The 25,203-nt window shown below is 43.0% G+C and overlaps 1 protein-coding gene and 1 non-coding gene across 3 annotated transcripts in view; one reads left to right on the forward strand and one right to left on the reverse strand.

The window, feature by feature from the left end:
- Nucleotides 1-25,203, reverse strand: part of FHIT (fragile histidine triad diadenosine triphosphatase) — a 1,817,261-nt gene that overhangs the window by 1,235,683 nt on the left and 556,375 nt on the right. The window lies entirely within an intron of this gene.
- Nucleotides 11,815-11,881, forward strand: TRNAT-AGU (transfer RNA threonine (anticodon AGU)). Its single transcript has one exon. It is a non-coding gene; the product is annotated as a tRNA-Thr (tRNA).

Below are 25,203 nucleotides of genomic sequence, written 5' to 3' on the forward strand. Positions count from 1 at the left end.
ACAAACCTAAACTCAAAGAAGCTTTATGTTGGCTTGAAATCCCCACCTCTCACCTAGGTCTATCTATGCAAAGAAGAGACATAAAGGACATACAAAAAAGGGCAGGCGGCTGTGGTGGGAGAAGCTCCAAAATGCTGCAATGCTTGTTTGTCTACAGCAGGGGACCCCAGGATGGGGCCTGCAGGTGCCATGGAGCTCTCCAACACTGTTCCTGGTGCCCATGAAGTTTTTTTCAGAAAGTGGGTGTGGGGGGCTAGGTGGGTCCTTTACCTCACAAGGCTTCAGATCTGATTGACTGTGTAGATTTTCTTAAAATGTTGCTTTGGTGGGAACTGCAGCACAGCACAAGGCCCTTCACTGAGGTAAGCTGCAGCAACCATTTTGTGGCTGTTTCCACCTCTTGCAGTAGCCATTTTGTGAAAGACACTTTGTGTCTGTGCCCATCATGTTGTATCAGAATTGGAAAGGTGCCTTTATACTCAAAAAGGTTGGGGGGCCGTGGTCTACAGAATTCTTCACAAAAAGCCAGCATGGTGTACTGGTTAGGAGGGAGAACCAGATTCAAATCCACATTCCTCCACATGAAGTCAGCTGGGTGACCTTGGGCCAGTCACAGTTCTCTCAGCCCCCAAAATAAGTCTAGCTTGCTACTGAGTGGTACCTAATGGCAAAAGAGCTAGTACTTCAGGCTGCCAGACAATCTTAGGATCTCTTAGCCATACCTTATTATTATAACATTATATAATATTATTATAACATTATTATTATAACATTATACTATACATTATTATTATAGCAATGCCTTATTATTATTAATTATTAGGTGCTTGACATAACCTTATGGGAAGGATCCCAAAAAATCTTTATCCCCAGGGGACCTCTTTGTCACATATAGGTTTCTGTTTCAAATCTAATCTTGCAATTCCGATTAGATATAAGGAAAGGTATAAATTGATTAGTTTTCTCAGTCTCCCCCTACTGGATTGGAGGAAAACCATTTTGCAACAACTTGATTACCATGGTTCAATTTCAGCAAAGGAACAACTCAAGTTCCCTATTAAATGCAAATGTCAGCAATACAACACAGCCCCCCACATGCACTGTTCACAGCAGAGCCCCTTCAGCCTTTCACTTCTTCCCCTGTTGCTTTTTAATTTAAGCCATGCAGATGAAATCATCACCACCACCCTGGCACATACTCGCACATCTGGCCACAGGAAATGACTGTCGATATACAAGCATGGTACATTTCTCCCCGTGGTGACCCAATTATTGTTTGATGAAGAGGTCTGAAAGTCTCTGCATGCAATCTCACCAACACAAATAGATCCAATGTAATCTTCAGGATGCCTCCTGAAACCACAGGCATTTCATAATTTCTGATAAATCCATTAAAAACAGTAAAGGAAGGGGGGGGAACACCTCTCCTTCCCTGACCCAGAAGCTATTTCTAATTTCAACTTGTTTTCAAGTAGACAAAGGTTTTCCAAGTGAAAATAAACAAGACAGATGGCAAAGTGTCTGTGTCTCCTGGCTGTCCATCAATTTCTCATCATCTACCCAAATTATTTTTGGGTACTGTGGCTCATCCTTAGAAAGAGAAAAAAATTAATTAATCCTGAGAGAGAAGCACTAAACACTTGGCCTTTCATCTCTCATGGGCTTGATCAAGACTAGACTCTTGGAAAAAATTACCTCCCATCAATGGGCATCCAGCCACCCATCACCATATGCCAAAGCTTCCCTCTCTAGAGCGAAGGTTCACATTCCTGGCAACCACAGGAGCACTGGAACCTTCTGCTTGAATTGTGGGTCTTGAGAAGTCCTTAAATAAAATTATGGCCTAAAATTTAAAATCTGGCAAGCTTGCAAAACTGATTGTGCAGGATTTGGACTTGTACATGCTATCAGACCTGGTACCCCCAAGACAATGTTTTTATCAGGGGAGAATCTAGAAAAATTCTCTTGTGAAGTCAAAGGGATGGAGAATCTTATTAGCAGAGCAACTTGGAATTTGGTTACACATCATACACATATTGTATATGGCAGAGGTCCAGAATCTTTTTGAGCCTATGTGCACCTTTGAAATTCTTACACAGTATGTTGGCCACAGGCACAAAATGGCTGCCATAAAATGCCTGCTGCAGGAGGTGCAACCAGCTACAAAATGTCTACCCCAGTTTACCTTCAGTCATGTAGTGAAGATGCTTATGCTGTGGTGGCAGCTGCAGCCAAAGCACAGCCAAACAAATTTCCAGTGGCTTTGTTGGGCAAAAGCCCCACCTAGCCCAACACACTTTCAAAAACACTGGGTAGCCACCAGAAAAGATGTCAGCAGGCATCATGGTGACCATGGGCACTGCACCCCTGATATATTTATGGAATGGTTGTTTGCATATAATACTGTGCCACCCTAAGCAAAGTCACATCTTTCTAAGCCTTTGACTTTAAAGAATATAATTCTGCTTAAGATGGCACTGATATTTGCCTATCTCTTTCATATTCATGTAACAGCGCTGGGCCCCTCAAATACAAAAAAAAAGAATCCTCAAAAGTCTTTCAGAGTAGATCTTCCAAGTGAGTCACATCACAAGACAATAGGATTCCCAATCTCCCGCTGGGAATGGGTTTTCGCATGATCTCAGGGCCTCCAACCCACCAGCACAGGATTGGCTGGTGGCAGGAGCCCCATTCCTGAAGAGCTCCAACAGCATTCTGATGTGCCCAGTGCAATGACATCACCTGGAAGTGACGTGATCATGCTGAGCACATCATGCGGGTGCCGCTCCAGCATTTTGATAACTCTAAGGCACCATAAAGTTTTATACTAAAATGCTAGAGTGTCCCAGTGTAACATGCCCAGTGTGATCACATCATTTCTGGGTGACATCATCGCACCATGTGCATGAAGCACGTGTGAGGGAAGTGTCCCCGCCAGCAGCCAGGTAGGACCTGGCAACCCTACAAGAGAAGCAGTGCTCCATCGTAAGTGAATCCACAGCACAGAGAGCTCAAAGCCAAGGTAGGTGTTCACATGCACACACAGGTGCATACACACAATACTGCTTTCTCCCCTTGAACCTGTGGCTGCTTCTTCATTCAGTCTTCTTGTGCAGTCTTAGCATCTAAACTGGCATGCTGTCACTGCCTCCACCACCAAGCTTCCTTGCCCCTTCATCCCTTCAGTCTCCTGGGAAACTGTATGGGAAGTTGTGTGTGTCAATTCCTGTTGCTGATGAGATTCCAAACACTTGCAAGAGTTCAGCTACCATTTTGGTTGCCCATTTTTTAAAAAGAGGCTTGGGGGGGGGGGAGTGAAAAGACAGCGGGAAAGACAAGAAGAGGAGTGGAGGGGCAAGCAGGAAGGAGCTCTTGCATTCAACATGAGGAAGCGATCAGCAAAAACTAGCTGGGGAAAGGCCAAACCTGGTAGCCTTGCTGACATCAAAATTCATCTAGCAACCAGCCTTAGGCACTAAAAAGCATCCTGGCTACCCAAAGTCGGAACAGGTGGCAGTCTTTCATCCAGCCCTGCTACAGGCCAGAGACAAGCCTGCCCAGCCAGGCTTAACTAAAGCAACAATGACTCTTAGAGTACAGGATTTGAACAAGCAAATGGATCACACACATAGAAAGCTGCCTTATCCTTAGTCAGACCACTGGTCGGTCGAGGTCACTACTCTTTGCTCTGATTGGACTCTCCAGGGTCTCGGAGTCTTTCACATGACCTCCTATGTGATTCTTTTAATTGGAGATGTTGGGGATTGAACCTGGGACATCCTGCATGCAAAGCAAATGTTCTACCACTGACCCATGCCACCTCCCTTTCATCGCTGATGCAGCTAAGTCCAGCCAGGGCAGGCTTAATCTCCTTGCTGGTTCCACATTAACCACTCATACACTTTCCAAAATCTTAATTCATGCTATCAAAGCTTAATACAGTGAAGTGCAAACCCAGGGGAACAAAAGGGGTAGCAGCCAGCAATGTTCCCTTTAAGCTATGGAGTCTTGTGAGCAAAAATTCTACTTTGTAAGCTACTGGCATTAAAGTTGTGAGCATAAATTAGTTTGCTCTAGGGCCATTTTTTGCTGAGCTGAGACAAAAATGTGTGAGCTGAAGGCTAAAAAATTGTGAGCTAGCTCATACTAACTCAGCTTAGAGGGAACACTTGTAGCAGGTAATACTCAAGAAGCGCCTGCTTGGAGTCCACACTTTCCATTTCAGACAGAAGCTAAGACATGATAGACTTCTAGGCAAACCACCTCTGCTTTTTGTTTTCAAATGCTTTCAAAGGTTGACTCATCTTGCTCTGATTTCCATGAGCCATCTGACATACAAGAGTTGCTTGTTACTGATGAGTAATACTTTCTTTTCCCTCCAGCATTTGGGCAGTGTTCAGGATGTAAAGTCCTAAAGTCGGCAAGCATCCCTTTCATTTTTTTAAAAAAAGAATAGCCTTTACAAAGCAAAAAGAAGGTAAACAAAGCCCCTGTGAAAGAAGGAATTTACCATGACAGAAATTGACTAAAGGGCAAAGTGGCAAACTGAGCTAGAGGGGCTATTTGCTTCCCACCATTTATTCTTTAATAACTTCTACTGTAATATTTCTGGGGCACATCAAAGGACAATAACAGGCTGACGCTGCTAATCCGTCTCACATATAAAAACTTTCATTACCAAGCACTGAAGGCATCATTCTGCTTGAGGAATGGGACGTGAGAGGAGGGCTACCCCCCTTCCCCCTATCCTGGGGAAACATCTAAGCCTTTTTCTCATGGTGACACTGAGTGCTCTTGCCAGAATTTGTTCTGAAGGCTGCAGATGTGCGATAGGATTAAAAAAAAAAAATCTCTTTGATAAATGGAGATTTGAAGGAGTGGGGGCGGGGGGGGGGAGAGGAAAGTTCAGCAGATCACTTTCCGTATCAGGCCCCGGAACTGCTTTCCATTCTAATTAAGTTAACATATTTCCCCCCTGCTTTTTTTGGTAAACACTTTCCTGATTCCTTTTTAATGAACTTGTCAGGAGTAATTTGGCCAAAGAAATCTTAATGTTTGTTTGGGGGGCAAGAACTTTTGAGAGTCAAAACTCCCTATGTCATATTTATTTATTGTTACTTCCTAATCTTGCCCCATAAGAAATAGAATGAAAATGCTTTGTTTGTTTAAAAAAGGAAAGCGGGGGTGGGGGGGAGGGGTAGCTACATATACTCATGCCCTGATCTGGATGGCCCAGGCTAACCTGATCTCATCAGACCCAGGAGCTGAGCAAGGTTGGCCCTGGTTAGTACTTGGATGGGAGACCATCAAGGATGTCACAGATGGCTAAGCAGAGCTAGACAATGGCAAACCCCCTCTGAATGCCTCTTGCCTTAAAAACCTGCAGGGTCAACATAAACCAGCTGTGATTTGAAGGCACTTTTCTCAACATTCATTAAAAAAACACTTAGCTCTTGGATTTGCAAAGCTGGTTCTTGCTTTAGTCTTTGTTAAAAATATTTTCTGACTTCCTTCCACTCTGCCTATATATTAAATACCCAATGCCCATATCAGAAAGAGCTGCATTCTGGGTATCATCCTGATTCAAGCCAATAATCCTTTTTGTTACCTGGACATTCCATATTGCATTTGATAGGCAGAAAGAAGTATTATTATACTAATTAATATGATGTGCTGCTGATAACCGTATTAAAACTGAGCAGAAATTGATAGGTATACATAGGGATGCTGGGAATCACCATGGGCCCAGGGGGGAAAAAAAGATTTCCTCACCTCCTCTATACTACCCGGATTTAAACCAAACACCAAAAGAAAACAGATCACATGGACTTTATTGGAAAGGGCCACGGCTCAGTGGTAGAGAATGTGCTTGGCACTCAGAAAGTCCTAAGTTCAATACCTGGCATTGCTAGTTGAAAGGATCTGGCAGCTGCCAGCCTTCAAATGGAGCCTGGAGATCTCCCAGAAATACAACTGATTTCCAGATGACAAACACCAGTTTCCCAGGAGGAAATGGCTGTTTGGAGGGTGGACTCTGCGGTATTATACCTTCCCTACCCTAAACCCCACCCACCATAGACTCCACCCCAAAATATTTATTTATTTTTTATTTATTTAGTCGATTTATATTCCACCCTTTCCCATACAGGCTCAGGGCGGATCACAGTCGTAATAAAACAATTAAAACACAGTAATAACTCAATAATATATCAATAAAATACAACTACAAAAAATATACATAGGCCAGCAAGCACATATTTCAGATAAAACAGATATTCCAGCTCGTTGTAATTTTATAGCCCATTGTGGGGAAGGGTAACCGATGGAATAAGCAGTAGAATGAAGAATGAAGGGACGTCCACCTGCCTCAACCAAAGGCCTGGAGAAACAGCTCTGTCTTGCAGGCCCTACGAAATGGAAGTAAATCCGATAGGGCCGGATCTTCACAGGGAGCTGATTCCACCAGGCCAGGGCCAGGGCAGAAAAAGCCCTGGCCCTGGTTGAGGCAAGCCGGATGTCCCTTGGGCCGGGGATGGCCAGAAGGTATTGGTTGGCCGATCGCAAGTCTTCGGGGCTCGTATGGGGAGAGGCGGTCCTGCAAGTATGTTGGTTCCAGGCCGCGTAAGGCTTTAAAAGTCAATACCAAAACCTTGAAGCGGATTCGGTACTCATTCGGTAACCAGTGCAATGTGCACAGCATCGGCCGACTGCCTGCCCGTAAAGGCAGTCCAGTTACTAGCCGTGCAGCTTCATTTTGCACCAGTTGGAGTTTCCCAATCAGCCTCAGGGGCAAGCCTGCGTAAAGCGAGTTACAGTAGTCCAATCTGGAAGTAACCGTTGCATGGATCATTGTATCTAAGTCATGGGGGGATCAGATAGGATGCTAGCTGTTTGACCTGCCAGAGATGATGAAATGCAGATCACACAACTGCTGTGACCTGAGCCTCCATGGAAAGGGAGACATCTAGTGTCGCGCCCAGACTCCTCACTTTCTGGAATGGCACAAGAGGAGCAACATCCAGGGTGCGGAACGGATGTCTGATCTTAGCTCCCCTCAGCTCAGGTACAGGACCTCCGTTTTAGCTGGTGTGGAGAAACGCCATCTTAGTTGGGAGGGAACATGAAACTGCTAGGCAGGCTTTGGGGCCTAGCCCTCCTTTCATTCCCCCCTCCCTTCCAGAGCCAAATCAGCAACTCTAGGGGGAAAGCCTCCTAGAGAGGCAGGAAGTTCTTTTGGTTTTTTTTAATTTGAAAAAGGCAGTCCGCAGCTGGTGCTGGAGGAGGAAGGTTGGTAGCCTGGGCTCCTGCCTGTGGGGGTGGCCCCAAGGCAGTCATTCACAAGGTAGGGCCAGTTTACACCAGGGATGAGCAGATGCGTTTAAATCTACCGTTTATTTGCCCTTCTTGTTGCCCTTCTTGTTGCTGATCAGGTGCTGTGGGGAAGGCATGCAGTTGGATAAGGTGCCAATCCTCCAGGGGTTCCCCAAAGAAGTGCTGTGGTGTCTGTGATACCCAAGTACAGGCAGAGGACCTTGAGGCCTGGCCTCATAGCTGGAGAGGGGGATTGGGAGTCCTGTTCCTCTCAATCTGAACCCCTAGACTGAGCAGGTGGTGGCAGCGAGCCCAAGTGGCCGGAGGAGAAATAGCTCCCTCCAGGAGTTGGAGACTCAGCAGGGAGTTGACGGGACCGGGTCTGAAGGCAGAATCGGGTCGGTTCCGTCACAGCTGGATTAAGCTTCAGCCGGCTTAACTGCAACCATCCAGCCACAGCTTTTAGCACCCTGGTCAGATGTTCCGGGGCGGCGTCTGCATGGCCGTCCATCAGCACATAGAGCTGCGTGTCATCTGCATACTGGTGACAACCCAGCCCAAAACCTTGGGCAATCTGGGCAAGGGGCCGCATATAGATATCCAGGAATTTTCCAATGCGGAGCTGGCAAGCCTAGAAGGCTAAAGGCCATCAGTGGTCCCACAAAGCAAACCCCGAATGCCAGAAAAGGGGGACAAGGAGAGAACATAAGAGAAGCCATGTTGGATCAGGCCAATGGCCCATCCAGTCCAACACTCTGTGTCACACAGTGGCCAAAAATTTTATATATATATACACACACACACACACACACACACACACACACTGTGGCTAATAGCCACTGATGGACCTCTGCTCCATATTTTTATCTAACCCCTCTTGAAGCTGGCTATGCTTGTAGCCGCCACCACCTCCTGTGGCAGGGAATTCCACATGTTAATCACCCTTTGGGTGAAGAAGTACCTCCTTTTATCCGTTCTAACCTAACTGCTCAGCAATTTCATCGAATGCCCACGAGTTCTTGTATTGTGAGAAAGGGAGAAAAGTACTTCTTTCTCTACCCTCTCCATCCCATGCATAATCTTGTAAACTTATATCATGTCACCCCGCAGTCGACGTCTCCCCAAGCTAATGAGCCCCAAGCGTTTTAACCTTTCTTCATAGGGAAAGTGTTCCAAACCTTTAATCATTCTAGTTGCCCTTTTCTGGACTTTTTCCAATGCTATAATATCCCTTTTGAGGTGCAGTGACCAGAATTGCGCACAGTATTCCAAATGAGACCGCATCATCGATTTATACAGGGGCATTATGATACTGGCTGATTTGTTTTCAATTCCCTTCCTAATAATTCCCAGCATAGCGTTGGCCTTTTTTATTGCAATCGCACACTGTCTTGACATTTTCAGTGAGTTATCTACCACGACCCCAAGATCTCTCTCTTGGTCAGTCTCTGCCAGTTCACACCCCATCAACTTGTATTTGTAGCTGGGATTCTTGGTCCCAATGTGCATTACTTTGCACTTGGCCACATTGAACCTCATCTGCCACGTTGACATCCACTCACCCAGCCTCAACAGATTCCTTTGGAGTGCCTCACAATCATCTCTGGTTCTCACCACCCTGAACAACTTAGTGTCATCTGCAAACTTCACTCCTCCACTGCGAAGACTGCCCATTTATACTCACTCTCTGCTTCCTATTAATTAGCCAGTTTTTGATGCACAAGAGGACCTGTCCTTTTACTCCATGACTCTCAAGCTTACTAAGGAGCCTTTGATGAGGAACTTTATCAAAAGCTTTCTGGAAGTCAAGGTAAACAATATCTATTGGGTCTCCTTTGTCCACATGTTTGTTCACCCCCTCAAAGAAATGTAACAGGTTAGTGAGGCAAGATCTTACAGAACCCATGCTGAGTCTTTCTCAATAACTCGTGTTCATCAATCTGCCTACTCATTCTGTCCTTGATAATGGTTTCTACCAACTTTCCCGGTATTGAAGTCAGACTGACTGGCCTGTAGTTTCTCAGATCTCCTCTGGAACCCTTTTTAAAGATGGGGGTGACATTTGCTACCTTCCAGTCCTCAGGAACGGAGGCAGATTTCAATGAAAGATTACGTATTTTTGTCAGAAGATCCACAAGTTCAACTTTGAGTTCTTTCAGAACTCTTGGATGTATGCCATCCGGACCTGGTGACTTATTAGTTTTTAGTTTTAGTTTTATTAGTTATTAGAGCCAGTTTGGTGAATTCTTATCTGGGAGTATCAGGTTTGATTCCCCATTCCTCCACTTGCAGCTGCTGGAATGGCATTGGGTCAGCCATAACTCTCACAGGAATTGTCCTTGAAAGGGCAGCTGCTATAAGACCTCTCTCAGCCCCACCTACCTCACAGGGTGTCTGTTGTGTGTGTGTGTGGGGGGGGAGGTAAAGAATACTGTGACTGCTCTGAGATTCAGAGTATAGGGTGGGATATAAATCCAATATCTTCTTCTTCAAAAAGGTGTTTGGATCCCTTGAAAGTGTTGGATTTAAGGATGCCAGCCTCCAGGTGGGACCTGCGGAATCCCCTGGAATTACAGCTCATTTCCAGACTACAGATATCAGTTCCCATATAGAGAAAATGGCTGCTTTGGAGGGTGGAGTTTAAATCATTGTACCCCACTGAGGTCCCTGTCTTCCCCAGGCTCCATCCCCGAATCTCCAGGCGCTTCCCAGCCTGGAGATTGCAACCCTGCCTGGGCTGCCTTTGCAGATCACTCACAAACAAGTCCCCTCGCCCACTTCAACCCACTCAAAAGGAAATTCACATAATGAACTCTTAACTTCTGGAATGAAATCACTTCTCTTCCCATCCTGGCAAGGTGTTACTATAGAAATAAACAAATGCATTTCTTCCTGACATTCTTTGTAAGGTCACGGTCTCCCGATTTGTGTTCCCCCAGCAAACTTTGATGTAATCATCAATAATACCTCACTATTTCCTGCCTATCAAGCAGTACCCTGCTTGTCAAAACTATTGTTAGCTTCCTGTGTGGTTCTGTGTCAAAGGCCTCGCTGCAGCTCAGACATATTATGTGTGCTGTGCCTGCTTTCTCCGCCCACTCAGTGGCTATATTGGAAAAGGCTTTCAGGTTACTCTGACATGATCTGTATTTTGTAAATCCATGTTGACTGCAACTCAATAAGCCCCACAATGACATATTTCTGTAGATCGATTCCCTCATTATGGTTTCTAGTATTACAGCTGTAATATGAGGCTAGGATGCCAGGCTGAGAATTATCCTAAAGCCAGCCTATAGAAACAGTGGGGATTATTTTTATGTATTTCAAAGACTTCAGGGCACCAGTGTTACTGAATAGGGCTAGGTTGTTTTTTTAAAATGCCAGACCGGACACCCAGATAGCAAAAGAAGTTCCTTTACCTTAAAAAAAATGTGTCTCTGTTGTTGTTACAAAAAGCATTGCAAGATTTAAATATGGTTCTAGATTTTTGAATTGGATACAGAACATTTATACCAAACAACATGCAAAGACCATACTCAATAGGGTCAAGAAATAGATTTAAAATAGAAAAATTTTCAAATTGCTTCAAGTTAAAAAAAAAAAAGACATTGTATAAAAAGAGGTGTTATAAAAAATCTGACAGAATTTGGAAATACTGTTTTACAATCTAAAGATCACATATTAGGACAAATATACAAATTATTGCTTCAATTTGATACTAAGGAAGAGCAAGTAAAATAATGAATGATTAAATGGATGCAAAATTTTGGTGGGGAAATACCATTTCAATGCTGGGAAAACCTGCCACTGGGAATTTTACCAGACAATATAGAAAGAACTTCACAAGACTTATTTAGATATATGTTAACAGCTGCCAGAGTACCATTAGTAATGAAATGGAAGATAGTGTCAGACCCCAGAGTCAAGGAACACGCAGATGGTTAATTCAGACGTTTATTCCAAGCATCTTAAGGCAATAGAAGTTGCTGAAACTGGAGTTGCAGTTCAGAGGCACCACCTATATACCTTTGGTGGGACATTATCATTTCAAGCAAAGCACGGCAAAAAGTGGCGGGCATATTTGGCAGGCATTCTACATTCCCCTTCCCCCCCCTAATATTTTCTCCAGTCTCCTCCAGCCCGACCTTGGTGGATTCTTGGTGGGAAGTTAATTATTCATATTATGTGGGGAGTTAATTATTCATATTATGGGAATGATTAGTTTCTTGAATTATTTATTTTTATTTTATTTTATTTATATCCCGCCCTCCCTGCCAAAGCAGGCTCAGGGCGGCTCACAACATAAAATCACTATGTATTATAAATTACACATTTTATAAAATTACTCATTCTATCATTAAAACAATCAAAATTAGTTCAGTGCTAAAACTCTTGATGTTAATACAAAATGTGGAAAAAATTGAATCTATTTAATTATTATATAAAAGGAGAACATTGATTATAGCATCATTTTTTTTCACCTAATTATTTATGGGGAAGGACGGTGGCTCAGTGGTAGAGCATCTGCTTAGTAAGCAGAAGGTCCCAGGTTCAATCCCTGGCATCTCCAACTAGAAGGGGTCCAGGCAAATAGGTGTGAAAAACCTCAGCTTGAGACCCTGGAGAGCTGCTGCCATTCTGAGTAGACAATGCTGACTTTGATGGACCATGGGTCTGATTCAGTATAAGGCAGCTTCATATGTTCATATATATATGTTCAAAATATTTAGTAAGAATAAGATCTACAATATGATAAAAAATGTTTAGAAAGTTACTACCTTGTTGAATCAGAGGAATGCTGTAGACATAGTTTATCTTGATTTCAATAAGGTATTTGATAAGGTTCCACGTAATATTCTTGGTAAACAAATTGGTAAAATGTGGTTTGGATCCTATTACTGTTAGATGGATCTGTAACTAGTTGACAGACTGCACCCAAAGAGTACTTGTGAATGGCTCCTCATCCTCTTGGCAAGGAATAACAAGTAGAGTGCCTCAAGGATATGTTCTGGGACCTGTTTTGTTTAATATATTAATATCTTTACTAAGTCCTATTATTAATATCTTGAAGAAGTCCTATGAGGAAAGGCTGAAGGAGCTGGGTAAGTTTAGCCTGAAGAGGAGACGACTGAGAGGTAATATGTTCACCATCTTCAAGTACCTGAAGGGGTGCCATACAGAGGATGGTGTGGAGTTGTTTTCTGTTACTCCCAAAGGTTGGACCAGAACCAATGGGCTGAAATTAAATCAGAAGAGTTTTTGACTAAACATTAGGAAGAACTTCCTCATAGTTAGAGCTGTTCCTCAGTGGAACAGGCTTCCTCAGGAGGTGGTGGGCTCTTTTTCTTTTGGAGGTTTTTAAGCAGCGGTTGGATGCCCATCTGACAGCAATGCTGATTTTGTGAACTTAAGCAGATCATGAGAGGGAGGGCAGGAAGGGTTGCATCAGTGCTTAGTTATTGTGGTCCTTTTTTACACACCCAGGGAAGTGCTGTTTGCCACTTTGGGGTCAGGCAGCAATGTTTCTCCAGGCCAATTTGGCCAGGGACCCTGGAGTGTACCCCCCCCCGCCAATCTTCTGGACTTGAAGCATGGGTCATGGTGTGTTTGTAGGAGGGGAAGGTACCGTGAATTTCCTGCATTGTGCAGGCAGTTGGACAAGGTGACCCTGCAGGTCCCTTCTAACTCTATCACTTTATGATTAAGATAATATGTAGGTGATAATGAAGGCTAAAATTCAGCATTAATATTTACCTTAATGAGCCACCCACCCTCTCTCTCTCTCTCTATGTGTGTGTGTGTGTGTATACATATAAATGGAATGAGCAACCAACAAATATTTATTGGGTTTTAGGTATGGGAAGAAACTCTTGTTTTTCTTTGATGTTTATAGCCATTGGGAAGGAATTACTCTTGTTCACTGAGAAGTTTCAAGTGCTTGGAAAAAGCTCTGGCAAAACGAGATGTGGAATACCAGTTTGCCCACTAGCTGAGACTGAAAGCAAGTTAAACTGAAGCCAAGCCTGGTAGACTTTTTCTACTTTGGATCCCTCTACATTACATTTTCTGGAAGAGAAGATATCCATCATAAGGAAAGTTGCTTTGGTGCAACTGTGACAGACTTACCTATGTGGAGACTATTGGATTCTTTGCTCTGCTCCATATAATTTGTGATTTTGTATCCCTGTTTGCACAGTTTTGGTATATGCAATGCATATTTTGGGTATATTTTGTAAATGATTTTTAATAATTTGTATAATAGAGTGTACAATTTTGTTTACTTTATGGTTGAGACTTTGTTGACATGGTAGCTTCTTGCTTTTTCTTTCTACCCTATCCATGTTTTCTCACTTGGTTGCTCACTTGGAGATTGGCAATTCTATAAGATCCTAAATGTTCCCTCCACAGGAACGTCTTTTCTCTTTCTTTAAAGGCTCTCTCAGAGGAGAGACACAAATGCAGCATACCTTTTTTCCATTAGGTCCTTGAATCTTAGATAAATTTACTACCAAGAGAGGTCAAGTCCTTAGATTTTTAAAGATAGAGAAAATGTTATTTCACTGTGCTTCTTAGCCACTTAAGGCCACCCTACGAATTAATGACCTCCAAAATGTCCTATTGTCAACAGCCTTGTTCAAGTCTTGCAAACTGAGATCCATGACTTCCTTGACTGAAGTTATCCACCTCCTGCTGGGTCTTCCTTTTCTTCCTGCTGCCTTCAATTTTCCTAGCATTATCATCTTTTCCAGTGACTCTTGTCTTCTCATGATGTGACCAAAGTATGACCACCACCGTTTAGCCATTTTAGCTTCTCATGATGTGACCAAAGTATGATAGCCACCATTTAGCTATTTTAGCTTCCAGGGAGAGTTCAGGCTTGATTTCACCTAGAACCCACTTATTTGTCTTTTTGGCTGTCCATGGCATCCATAAAACTTCTCCAACTTCTTCAAATGAATCAACTTTCTTCCTGTTAGCTTTCGTCACTGTCTAACTTTCATATCCATACATAGTAACGGGGAATATTATGACATGAATTAACATGATCTTGGTTGCCAGTGACACTTAGAAGTAACAGTTATGATATAGTTCCAGTTTCAGCGTGATGACGAATGGACACGTTCTGCAGAGCTCTGCAGATATGTGCTGGACCGCTCAGCTTTGGGGGTCTTCTGAGGTGGAAAGACTTGATAGGGCCCCAGTAGGGGGGTTCCTTAGGCAGGAGGTTTTTCGGGGAGATGTGTATTGAGGCGCAAGTCGCAGTTTGGGCTCCCCCTTTCCTCCCCCAAGCCCGGGCTGAGACGGACGCCATATTGGATGACAAAGACGCGATTGCCAGACAGGAGGAGAGAAGCTGCAAAGATTTTAAAAACAACCAAAAGAGGTTTCTCTCCCCCCCCATCTTTTCTTTGAGTCTCCTCTCCCCTTGAGGTGAACCTTTTGGAAGACTGAAACGGATGCAGAGGACAGCAGGGAGGTGAGGAGCAAGGAGGCGGAGAAAAGGCTACCAGAGAAGGGGCGAAGGCAAGGCAAAGGAGTTGAAAATTAGAAGAACACCCAGTGAAAGTTTCAGAAGACGTCGAAGAGAGAAGGAGAGGAGCTAAATGCAGCGACTATCGGAACGCCAGAGAGTGAGGAGGCGGAGGGGAAGATCACTGGCGACAGAGTACAAAGCGAGGCGAAGGAATAGAAGGCTAGAAGAATCTCAGGCGAAGTGGAGGAGAGGAACAGAGTGAGAGAGTGGGCTTGGAGTGATTGAACAGACTTTGGACTTGAGTAAGATCAAATTATTATATACTGTCTAGTTTGTAAAAGCCTCAGAGGAAGTGGAGGAGAGGAATGGAGCAGTAGTGTGGGTTTGGCGTGGTGGAAAAGAAACTGGACTGAGCAAGGTGAAATTATTGAACATTGTAAAAATTGGGACTACTTTTGAGAGTATCTTGAGACTATCTTGATGAATTTCAGCAGGGAGAAGAATGGCAAGTGAGAAGAAGTAAGAAGAAGAGAGAAAGGACTATACTATGAGATGGAAGTGAGAGTAATGTAAGGAGAAGCTAAGAAGAGAGGAAGACAGAAGACGGAGAGAAGCGGCTACATATAATAGAGAGTGAGAGAGTTTAGGATTGAGTGTGAATGAATGTTTAAGGATAAAGTGATATGATTGTGTTGTATGAAGAGAAGTTAATATATAGGCTGAGTTTTGGTTGAAAGGTGTGGCAGTGTGTGTGTGGGGAAGTGCTGGAAGTATGGAGTATGAAGTGGTGAAAGTCTGTAGTAAGGAGATTATGTAAGAGATGAAATTTAGGAATGATGAACTTGAAGCTATGTTGTACTATTAATATTTTATAAAATTTTTGCACCTTAAATCTTGTCTGAGAGATAAGAAAAATTGAAGATATAGCGATTGGGATATGAATACTAATACAAATAAGGATAAAATGTCAGTCAATACAGTAGCCTCACTAGATGCTCCAAAATCATTGGGGCCTGCAATATTTCAGGACATGATTAAAGAGTTACAAGGTAACATGCAAGTGTATTTTAGGACAGTACTAAATCAGATGCAGGGAAATCTAGTAGAGCAGATGGGTGGATCACATTTAAAAATGGATGGCCTACAGGAACAAATAGTAGGAACTAAGGAAGAGATTTTGGACTTAAGCCTGCCTTTAAAACCTTCGGATGTTAAAATGAAGGCTGAGAATCAAATAGTGGAGGAAGGTGAGACAACTCAAGTGAATAAAGAAGGAAAGCTAGCCAGTTCTGAGCTGAAACAGGTTATCTATAGTTTGAGACCCCAAGAAGTTTTGGAACAAAATCAAGAAAAAGACTTTTTACATGGTGCAAGTGATGTATTGGTGGGAGTAACAGAAATTGAGTTCTTGGATACAGAGGAAGAAATAGAGGATTCATATAAGGGTAATTCAGCCCATAATAAGAACTATCCCTCTCAGAAGGAAGACCATAGTACTGTCAATAGAAAAATGAGTAAGGAGGCGAGGTGCAAAGTCCTAATAGGCCAACTATTAAAAATTACGGAACCCTCCAGAAATCAAAGAAGGAGGAAAGAAAGAGAGAGAGAAAGAAAGAGAGAAAGAAAGAAAGGAAGAGAGAGAGAAAGAAAGAAAGAAAGAAAGAAAGAAAGAAAGAAAGAAAGAAAGAAAGAAAGAAAGAAAGAAAGAAAGAGAGAGAGAGAGAGAGAGAGAGAGAGTTGCTCGCTTTGTAGTGGATCTCCCAGTTGGGTGAGGGTGGTACCCCCCCTCTCCCTAGAATGTTGTTTTCTTGTTCTTCTTCCTTCTGCCAAATATGTTGGGAACAGAATAGAAATAAGGCAAATTATTGGATATGTAAATGTAAATAATGGTATGTGGATCTATTTAATATTTATTCAGTGAATAGTAAGTTAATATGTTGAGAGAAATGGTGTTAAAAATAATGGTGAAAAAGATATAGGGTTGTGCACTATTTAATCAATGGAGGCTGCATTCTCCATCCTGATTTATGTTATGTTGTTCGTTTAGTTTTGTTGTTGGCTTTGTTTATATCTCATTTGTGGGTTTTGGGTTTTGGAGAGAAAATAAAAGGAATAATTGAAAAAAAAAGAAGTTACAGTTATGTCCAATAATAATTGGCTTTATATGTATAATATTTTAAATGGATTCTCTTATATTCAGAGTCTTTTTCCTTTCAGTAAATATGAGTGACCAACTTTGTTTTTAACTCTAATCTCTATTTTGCTGTAAGAATGGCTGTAAATATTATACAGTGATTTATTTCTATTTTTCAAGCCACTGAAAGCTTTTATAAATAGGCAGGATAGAAACCAAAAAGCTTAACTGTAAAAGGGCTAGTTAAGCCATGAGCCCCTTGTTTTATTATAGGGGTGCCAGCAGCCCTGGTCGTTCTATAATATATTTTCCAGAGCCACCAACACAAATAAATATTCCCCATGTATCTGCTGCTTTGAAATTGCAAAGATACTATGGAGATGAAAGCCACACTTATTCCTGGATCTTGCCTATTAAAAGTCTAACAAAGTTAACAGCAGAAACCACATAAGTTCTTCTGCAACTTCCTGGATTTGTTCCTTACTAAGATTGAAGCCCCATAATGAGTACATTAAATTCATCTCCTCCCTTTTCCCAACAATAAGTGGGGGGGGGGGGGAGAGAGAGTTTGCTTAACGACTTCTGGCTTGGCTGTCTGGGTAATTAATGGAAGCAAATGTTATTAAGTCCTCTGTCCTGCGACAGTTCGGAGCCAGCTTCCTATTTTCATTTTTCAATTGATAGATTATTGGACAAAACCCAAAACTCATAACGAATGGCAGAATCTGTACTTTTTAAAGGGAGGGGGGAAGCCGCATACGATATGGCAGCAATGATGGCTATCACATTCTTAAGAACATGACAGTCCTGCCAAGCAACAGAAGACAGCTGAATCTGTCCGTGGGCAGACTTAGACAGTTTCTGGAAGCGAGCCCTTGACGCCACCACTCCAGTTCTGGGCTGAATGGAAATTTTGCCATGCTCCATTTGCTTTCCTTCCCCTTAGTCAGTCTCTCTCAACAACAATGACTGGCTCCTGTGCCCTCAGGTCCTTAAATCAAAATGGAAGAATACATGAAGCTGTCTTATACTGAATCAGACCACTGATCCATCAAAAACAGCATCGGCAACTCAGACCGGCAGTGGCTCTTCAGAGTCTCAGGAGGAGGCCTTTCACATCATCTGCAACCTAATCGCTAACTGGAGATGCCATCAGACAAGCAGATCCCCATCCTGTCAATGACTTGTTCATACAACAAAGGACAGCACAGTGTAACAGTCAAAGGGTTGGACTAGAAGAAGAATGTGTGTTGAGCCCTCACCCATGGGCATTCCAGGCAAGTGACAAGCAGACACAGCTTGCCTTTGTATGTGTAGTGACCCTATTCTTCCTTGGTAGTCTTCCATCCAAGTGCAAACCATGGCAGTGATGCTTAGCTTTTAGGCTCTGACAAGTTCAGGCAAAGCTGAGCTATTCAGGCTGCAGGTTGGACTAGTGCTCAGTTCAACTTGCCATTTACCAGGTAACCTTTGGCCTGTCACCTTCTCTCAGCCTAACCTTCCTCAAAGGATTCTTCTGAGGATAAAATGGTGGAGGGGAGAGAACCATGTATGCTGCCTTGAACTTCTTAGAGAAAGGGGCAGGGTAGTATTAAAATGTACTCACCAAGCAACCAAATAAATCAACCACTGAGGGGAAGGCCCAAAACTTTGTGTTGGAGCACTTGCATTGCATGTACAAGGCCAGGTACAATCCTGCTTCCTCAGCTAATGCAACCTAGGTAAAAAGTATAGGGAACGATCTCTCTCCAACTTGGTCCCTGAAGATATGCTGTTCATCAGAACAGACAAAAACAGTCTTTAGCTAGATGGACCAATGTCAGACTCAGTAGAAGGTAGTTTGGGAGCTTTGGGAAGTTTAGCCAGCAGCTCTGTTTTGTCTTTCCTATCCTGTCTTGCTTTGCTTCATCTTCTTGATACTGCAGACCTTTCCTTCCCTCCTTGGGTCTTGTTAGTCCTGCTGCTAGATTCCTTTTACCAGATTCTGACTTAGGTCTGATTCCTGCCCTAAAGTCCTCATCTCAAACTTTTATTCCAGATGCTCTGGCTCACTTCCTTGATCTGAAATGTGATTCTTTAGGATATTTTTTCTTACTATCACACTAGAGAATCTATAATTAATATTTTCTAATCTGGTATAGTTTTAATCACAGTAGAGAATCTTAGGGGTACTCTTCTCTGGAAATCCCTGAATAACAGATGTGTACATCCAGGGATTTCTTTTTAAAAAAAAATAGTCCTCATTGCCCATAGGAATTATGGCACCATAGGAATGTATGTCCATGGCTCTTAGAAACAATTCCTAGTGTAGTATCCATTAACTCCATGGATTGGTGAATAGATGAGGTGAAGGAGACCCACATTCACTGTGAAACCCAGTGGAATTTCAGGTAAAAGCTATGTGAAGACCATGAAAGTTTGTGTATTTCCACAGATGGCCATGTAAATCCATGAACTACCTGTCTTTAGTTTCATGTGCTTTATACTTCATTACAAGCTCTACAACATCTGCTTCAATTTTATTCAGTGCATTTCCCCAGACACTCTTTGGATTTACATGGTTCCAATCCCTTCTCTTTGTTGCTTCCTCCTATACCAGGCTTTGGAATTCCCTCCTCACAGAGAAGCTGTTGGAAACCATTTCTTTTGGCCTTCTGGCACAATTTAAAGGCATGTCTATTCCAGAGGGCCTTTAATATTAATTGGTTAGCTTGACATCTTTTGCCCTGAGGCCTTTTAATATGCTGCTATATTTTATAGCTTTTTTAACTGAGTGTGCTAATTTGATTGATTTTAAGTAGCCAGTGATGGATTTTATTACTTTTTCTATTCCAGTGTGTGTGTGTGTAACTATTGCAAGATACATAGGCTATTCTGAATAGGAAGGATTGCAATCTAAACAATTTAAATTCTAGTACTTTAATGATAAAAAATACATATTTTTTTTCTTTTTGAGACAGGGTCGCTTTTTTGAGTAAACACTTGTAGTTTCATCCACAAATCTAATTTCTGGCTTTGGGTACAAACAGAAACTTCGGGAGCGCAACCCCACAGGAATAACCATTCACAATTACTGAGAGTTGATAGGATTGCTAACATCCCATACCTACTAGCATACAAAAAGCTCTTTACAACGTTTATGCCAGGGGTTCATCTTTCATGTCCAGCTGAGAGTAATTATACCACCTTCCAGGTGTTCCCTTCAGTGCTCAACTCAAGACCATTTCAATAGTTATTTTTTTCAAAACAGAAATTGATCTCAGCGTCATTATATATACATACACCCACACACTTTTAACATAAAGTATATTTTGGGCCACAGTTACACAGAGAAAATGCAGTCTATAGCATTCTAACTAAATTAATGGATCAATGTAACATGCTCCCATTTAGTCAAATTTTGCCACCATGCACACATTACCAAAACAAAATATAACAAAAATCAGTGCAAACTTTAATGAATCTCATTTTGTTTGTCAGACACTGAATGTAGTTTCATGAACAGCAGCAGAAATTAGTCTTTGTCCTATTCTGGAGGAACAAAGCAACTATTGACAAAACTAGAATTTACATTTAGCATGAGTATATGGAGGACACCCCCCCCCCCCAAAAAAAAAAAACACACACACAACGTTTAGGCACTTTTAATAAAATCTCTCACTCTCTTTACAATTAAGAAACTGAATGACAGACTCACACCAAGGACATATCAATCTCCAGTCCTGACATTTATATCCTTATGATGTTGTCCACCCCAAGCTGAAGCCTAACAAGTGATAGCAGTATAACTAAGCTTATTATTAATCTTTTTAAAAAACCTTCATTAATCTATATGCTAATTTACTACCCATCCTCTATGTGTAAGTTATGTAAGATTCTGTTTCTGTTTCATTCTGTTTGAGGAAGTGTGCCTGGCACACAAAAGTTCACACTTTGAATAAAACATGTTGGTCTTAGAGGTGCCACTGGACTCCAACTTTGTCTTCTCTCTCTCTGTCTCTGTCTCTCTCTCTCTCACACACACACACACACTTCACATCATTTGCTGCTGTTGGCCTGGATGGGGAAACATATTGATTAAGAGCCTAAATACTGCAGAAACGGGGAAGAGAATATGACACTGAACTTTCATTTTTAGCAGCAGTCCCATGTGTAAAGAAATAGGTAGTTCTGATCCACGTGACTGCTAGGACATCTGGTTGGATTTGGCTACACACATTAGGATTTTTTTTTCCTGATGTAAAGATGACTTACTACTAGAGACTTTTTTTTTGCTACCTATGAAACAGGTCAGATCCAGACTAGATTTCCTAGTCATGCAAGTTGCTCCTTGCAGTTGAATAGAAATGCTCCTGCCTCCCCCTCTCTACAGCAGCCCACTGACATCTCAAAATGCTGCTCCAGGAGGTGGGGGGAGAAGACCCTCAGGAACAGCATGAGAGGCAACTTTGGGGTCTACAGCAAGAAAATAGAATTGTTAGAAATTACACCCCCCCCCCCCCAATTCTATTAACAGAAAATTTAGTCTGGATCCAACCCGATAAGAAAAAAGTCAATAACTTGTTTGCAGTGACTGCAAAAAGTTATTGTGTCCATTCCCCCCAATGGTATGAGTCAGAAAACCTCATTATTGATTCATTTAGTTGAGTCTTGGTGGGCTGAACAAACAGATGACAAAGGCACCAGCATTTTTCATGCAGCGGATGCCTGTAGGCACCACCTATTGTACCAAGAAACTTTTTTCGTACAATGCCAGGCTTCACGGAGGTCTCTGGCCCAATCAGCAAAGAATCAGAGTGTTGCTTTGACCTGATACATGTGCTCAGTTTTAACTATCTCTGAATAAATTTGCATCAAAACAGGGTCAGGTCAGGTGGCACTTTCGTCCACCTTTCCTCTCTCCCCTAAATTGCAGCATTTAATTTCACCTGTCAACATGCCAAGACCTCACAGACAAGGTGAACTGGAAGCATCACTTAGATTAGGAAGAGTGGTAAAGTATCCAGCTCTTCCTCAAGCAAGCCAATTGCTTAAGCTATTAAGGCATACTGGCAGCTTTGGAACAGGCAGCTGAGAGCTCTACCCTTCCTGCCAAAAGTAAGGCAAGAGACAGTGAAATGAAGGTAAGACAGAGATTGCGATCAGCTTGAAGGAGATCAGAGAACAAGCTACCCAGCTCATTTTAAAACAAATCAATTTCTTTACCACAGTAATTTTCTGCAGACTTTTTAAAAAAATGCATTGCAATATATTGATATTCTGAGTGCACACTGAGCATGGAGATCAAAGGCTCCAGCTCTCTGTTTTGGTAGGAAGTACTCCAGCTCCTAACAGTGAAACCTGAGCAGCCCAAAAAGTCTTTGGAGAGAGGTTGAAGGTGACAGAGAAAAGAGACATAGACCAGACATGAATCATCAAGTGTCATGGCTGGAGTTCTCTATTCTCATGTAAGGATAAAGACCAACACTATGTATTTTGGTACCTTAGGTGAAATAAAGATAGATCAACATGAGTTAGTCAATCTGACTAGGTGAAATAAAGATAGATCAACATGTTAGTCTATCTGTACCAGTAGCACCTTAAGAGTCCAGTAGCACCTTAAAGACTAACAAAATTTGTGGCAGGGGATGAGCTTTTGAATCACTGAAGAAGTGAGCAGTGACCCACAAAAGCTCACATCCTGCCACAGATTCTGTTAGTCTTTAAGGTGCTGGTGGACTCTTGCTCTTTTATACTGCTAAGTGGAATAATGTTAGAGTTTCACCCAAAGCTTTCTACAGTGTGTGTTACATGCAATCAAGTTAACTCACTTTCAGCTTACAGTAACTCTGTGAATTAATGACCTCCAAAATATCCCATCATTGCTCAGGTCTTGCACATGGAACATCATGGCTAGCTTTACTGAGTCAGTCCATCTCATGCTGGGTCTACCTCTCTTCAAGCATGGTGCCTGTGGAGTAGGGTAGGGATGGTCTGAGGCAACTGCCTTCTGGACTGAAGAATGCCCAGTCCTCCATTCTGGCCTCTCCTATAGGTTCTTTAACGCCCAACTGTCCACAGTCAAATAAAAAGGGGTATACAAGCTTTGAATAAAGAATTGTTAGCATGTAAGTTATGTGCTTCCTAAAGTTCTCTTATTTTGAAACCTGTTAAACTAAGGCTGTACTTACATGTGAGGTAAATAGTGATCACTTTTCCCTGGACATTTGACATGACAGACAAGACACACATGGAGATGAACAAGTATTTATTTAACAGAAAATAAAATATTTACTAAGGTAAATATTATGTGTGGATGATTTGAATATATATAGTAAAACTGGCTCTCAGGTAAAGTAAATATACCCTGAAGGAAGATGTGATTTCCCTCTCTTGTCAGATTACCTCAGCAAGTTCAAAGCTGTTTTCTTCCCACACAGAGCACCTTTCAATTGAATCCATGAACACCAACACCTTTAAGGCCAACAAAAGTTTAATCACAGTATGAGCTTTTGTGCACAGACACACTTTCTCAGATATCTGAGGAAGTGTGCCTGCACATGAAAGCTCATACCTTGAATACATTTTTGTTGGTCTAAAAGGTGCCACTGGACTCAAAATTTGTTCTATTGCTTCAGACCAACATGGCTGCCCAAATATAAACACCAATTAGGAATGGTAAACCCTGAACAGGATTCTGATTTGTCACAGTAAAATCAGCTTTCTTCCCTAAACTAACCCCCAAATGCTAACTAAAAGCCTTGGTCCGCCCCCTCTTGAAAAAATCTACAGCAGACCCGGCCGAATTGGCAAACTACTGACCGGTGTCCAATTTACCATTTTTAGGTAAAATTATCGAGAGGGCAGTGGCGTTGCAGCTACAGAGATTTCTAGATGACGCTTCTGTCCTTGACCCGTGCCAGTCTGGCTTCCGACTGGGCCACGGGACGGAGACGGTCCTGGTCGCCTTGGTGGATGACCTCCAGAGGCAACTGGACCGAGGCGGTGCGGCAATACTGATGTTACTAGATCTGTCGGCTGCATTTGATACAGTCGACCATCAGTTGCTGATCCACCGCCTCGCCGACATAGGGGTTGAGGGGCTGGCCCTGCAATGGCTTTCCTCCTTCCTCATGGGTCGGGGACAGAGGGTGGCGATTGCGGGTGAGCGATCCCAGAGGCGCACACTTGATTGTGGGGTGCCCCAGGGAGCAGTTCTCTCCCCGATGTTATTCAACATCTATATGCGCCCCCTCGCCCAGATTGCCCGGAGATTTGGGCTGGGTTGCCATCAATATGCAGATGACACCCAGCTCTATCTACTAATGGACGGCCGGCCCGCCTCCGCCCCGGGGAACCTGGATCAGGCTTTGTGGGCTGTTGCAACGTGGCTTAGACTGAGTGGGCTGAAGTTAAATCCAGCGAAGACAGAGGTTCTCCATGTGGGTCGTGGCACTCTGGGGAAGGAAATATCCCTCCCGGCCTTTGACGGGGCGCCACTGAAGATGGCGCAGCGGATAAAGAGCCTGGGTGTTTTACTGGAGCCTTCATTATCAATAGAGGCCCAGATAACAGCCACTGCCAAGTCAGCATTCTTCCACCTGAGGCGGGCGAGGCAGTTGGCCCCTTTCCTAGAGCGTCGGGACCTAGCAATGGTGATCCATGTGACGGTCACCTCCAGACTGGACTACTGTAACGCTCTCTGCATGGGGCTGCTTCTGTACCGGACCCGGGAGCTGCAGCTAGTGCAGAATGCGGCGGCCAGGCTGTTACTTGGTCTCCCAAGATGGGAGCATATACGGCCTGGGCTGCGCGGACTGCACTGGCTACCGATCGTATACCGGATCCAGTACAAAGTGCTGGTCATAACCTTTAAAGCCCTATATGGCCAAGGACCGACCTACCTGAGGGACCATCTCTCCCCATATGAGCCCCAGAGAGCACTGAGGTCAGTGGGAAAAAACAGACTGAATATCCCTGGGCCAAAAGAAGTTAAACTTCAAAGCACCCGCACTCGGGCCTTTTCCGCTGCGGCCCCACAACTCTGGAACCAGCTCCCAGAGGAGGTGCGGGCCCTGCGGAACTTAGGCCAGTTCCGCAGGGCCTGCAAGACCGTCCTCTTTAAACAGGCGTTCACCAATGACTAAATTAATGTTTACCGCCAGATTAATAATGTTTACCGCCAGTATCTGATCTAGGAATGTTTTAATCATTGATTGGTTTTAATGTGAATTTAATATGAATTTATTGTTTTATTATTGTGTTGTTCACCTTAAATGTTGTTAGCCGCCCTGAGCCTGCTTCG

This window comes from Heteronotia binoei, chromosome 5 (genome assembly GCF_032191835.1).
Source record: "Heteronotia binoei isolate CCM8104 ecotype False Entrance Well chromosome 5, APGP_CSIRO_Hbin_v1, whole genome shotgun sequence".
Lineage (NCBI taxonomy): Eukaryota > Metazoa > Chordata > Lepidosauria > Squamata > Gekkonidae > Heteronotia > Heteronotia binoei.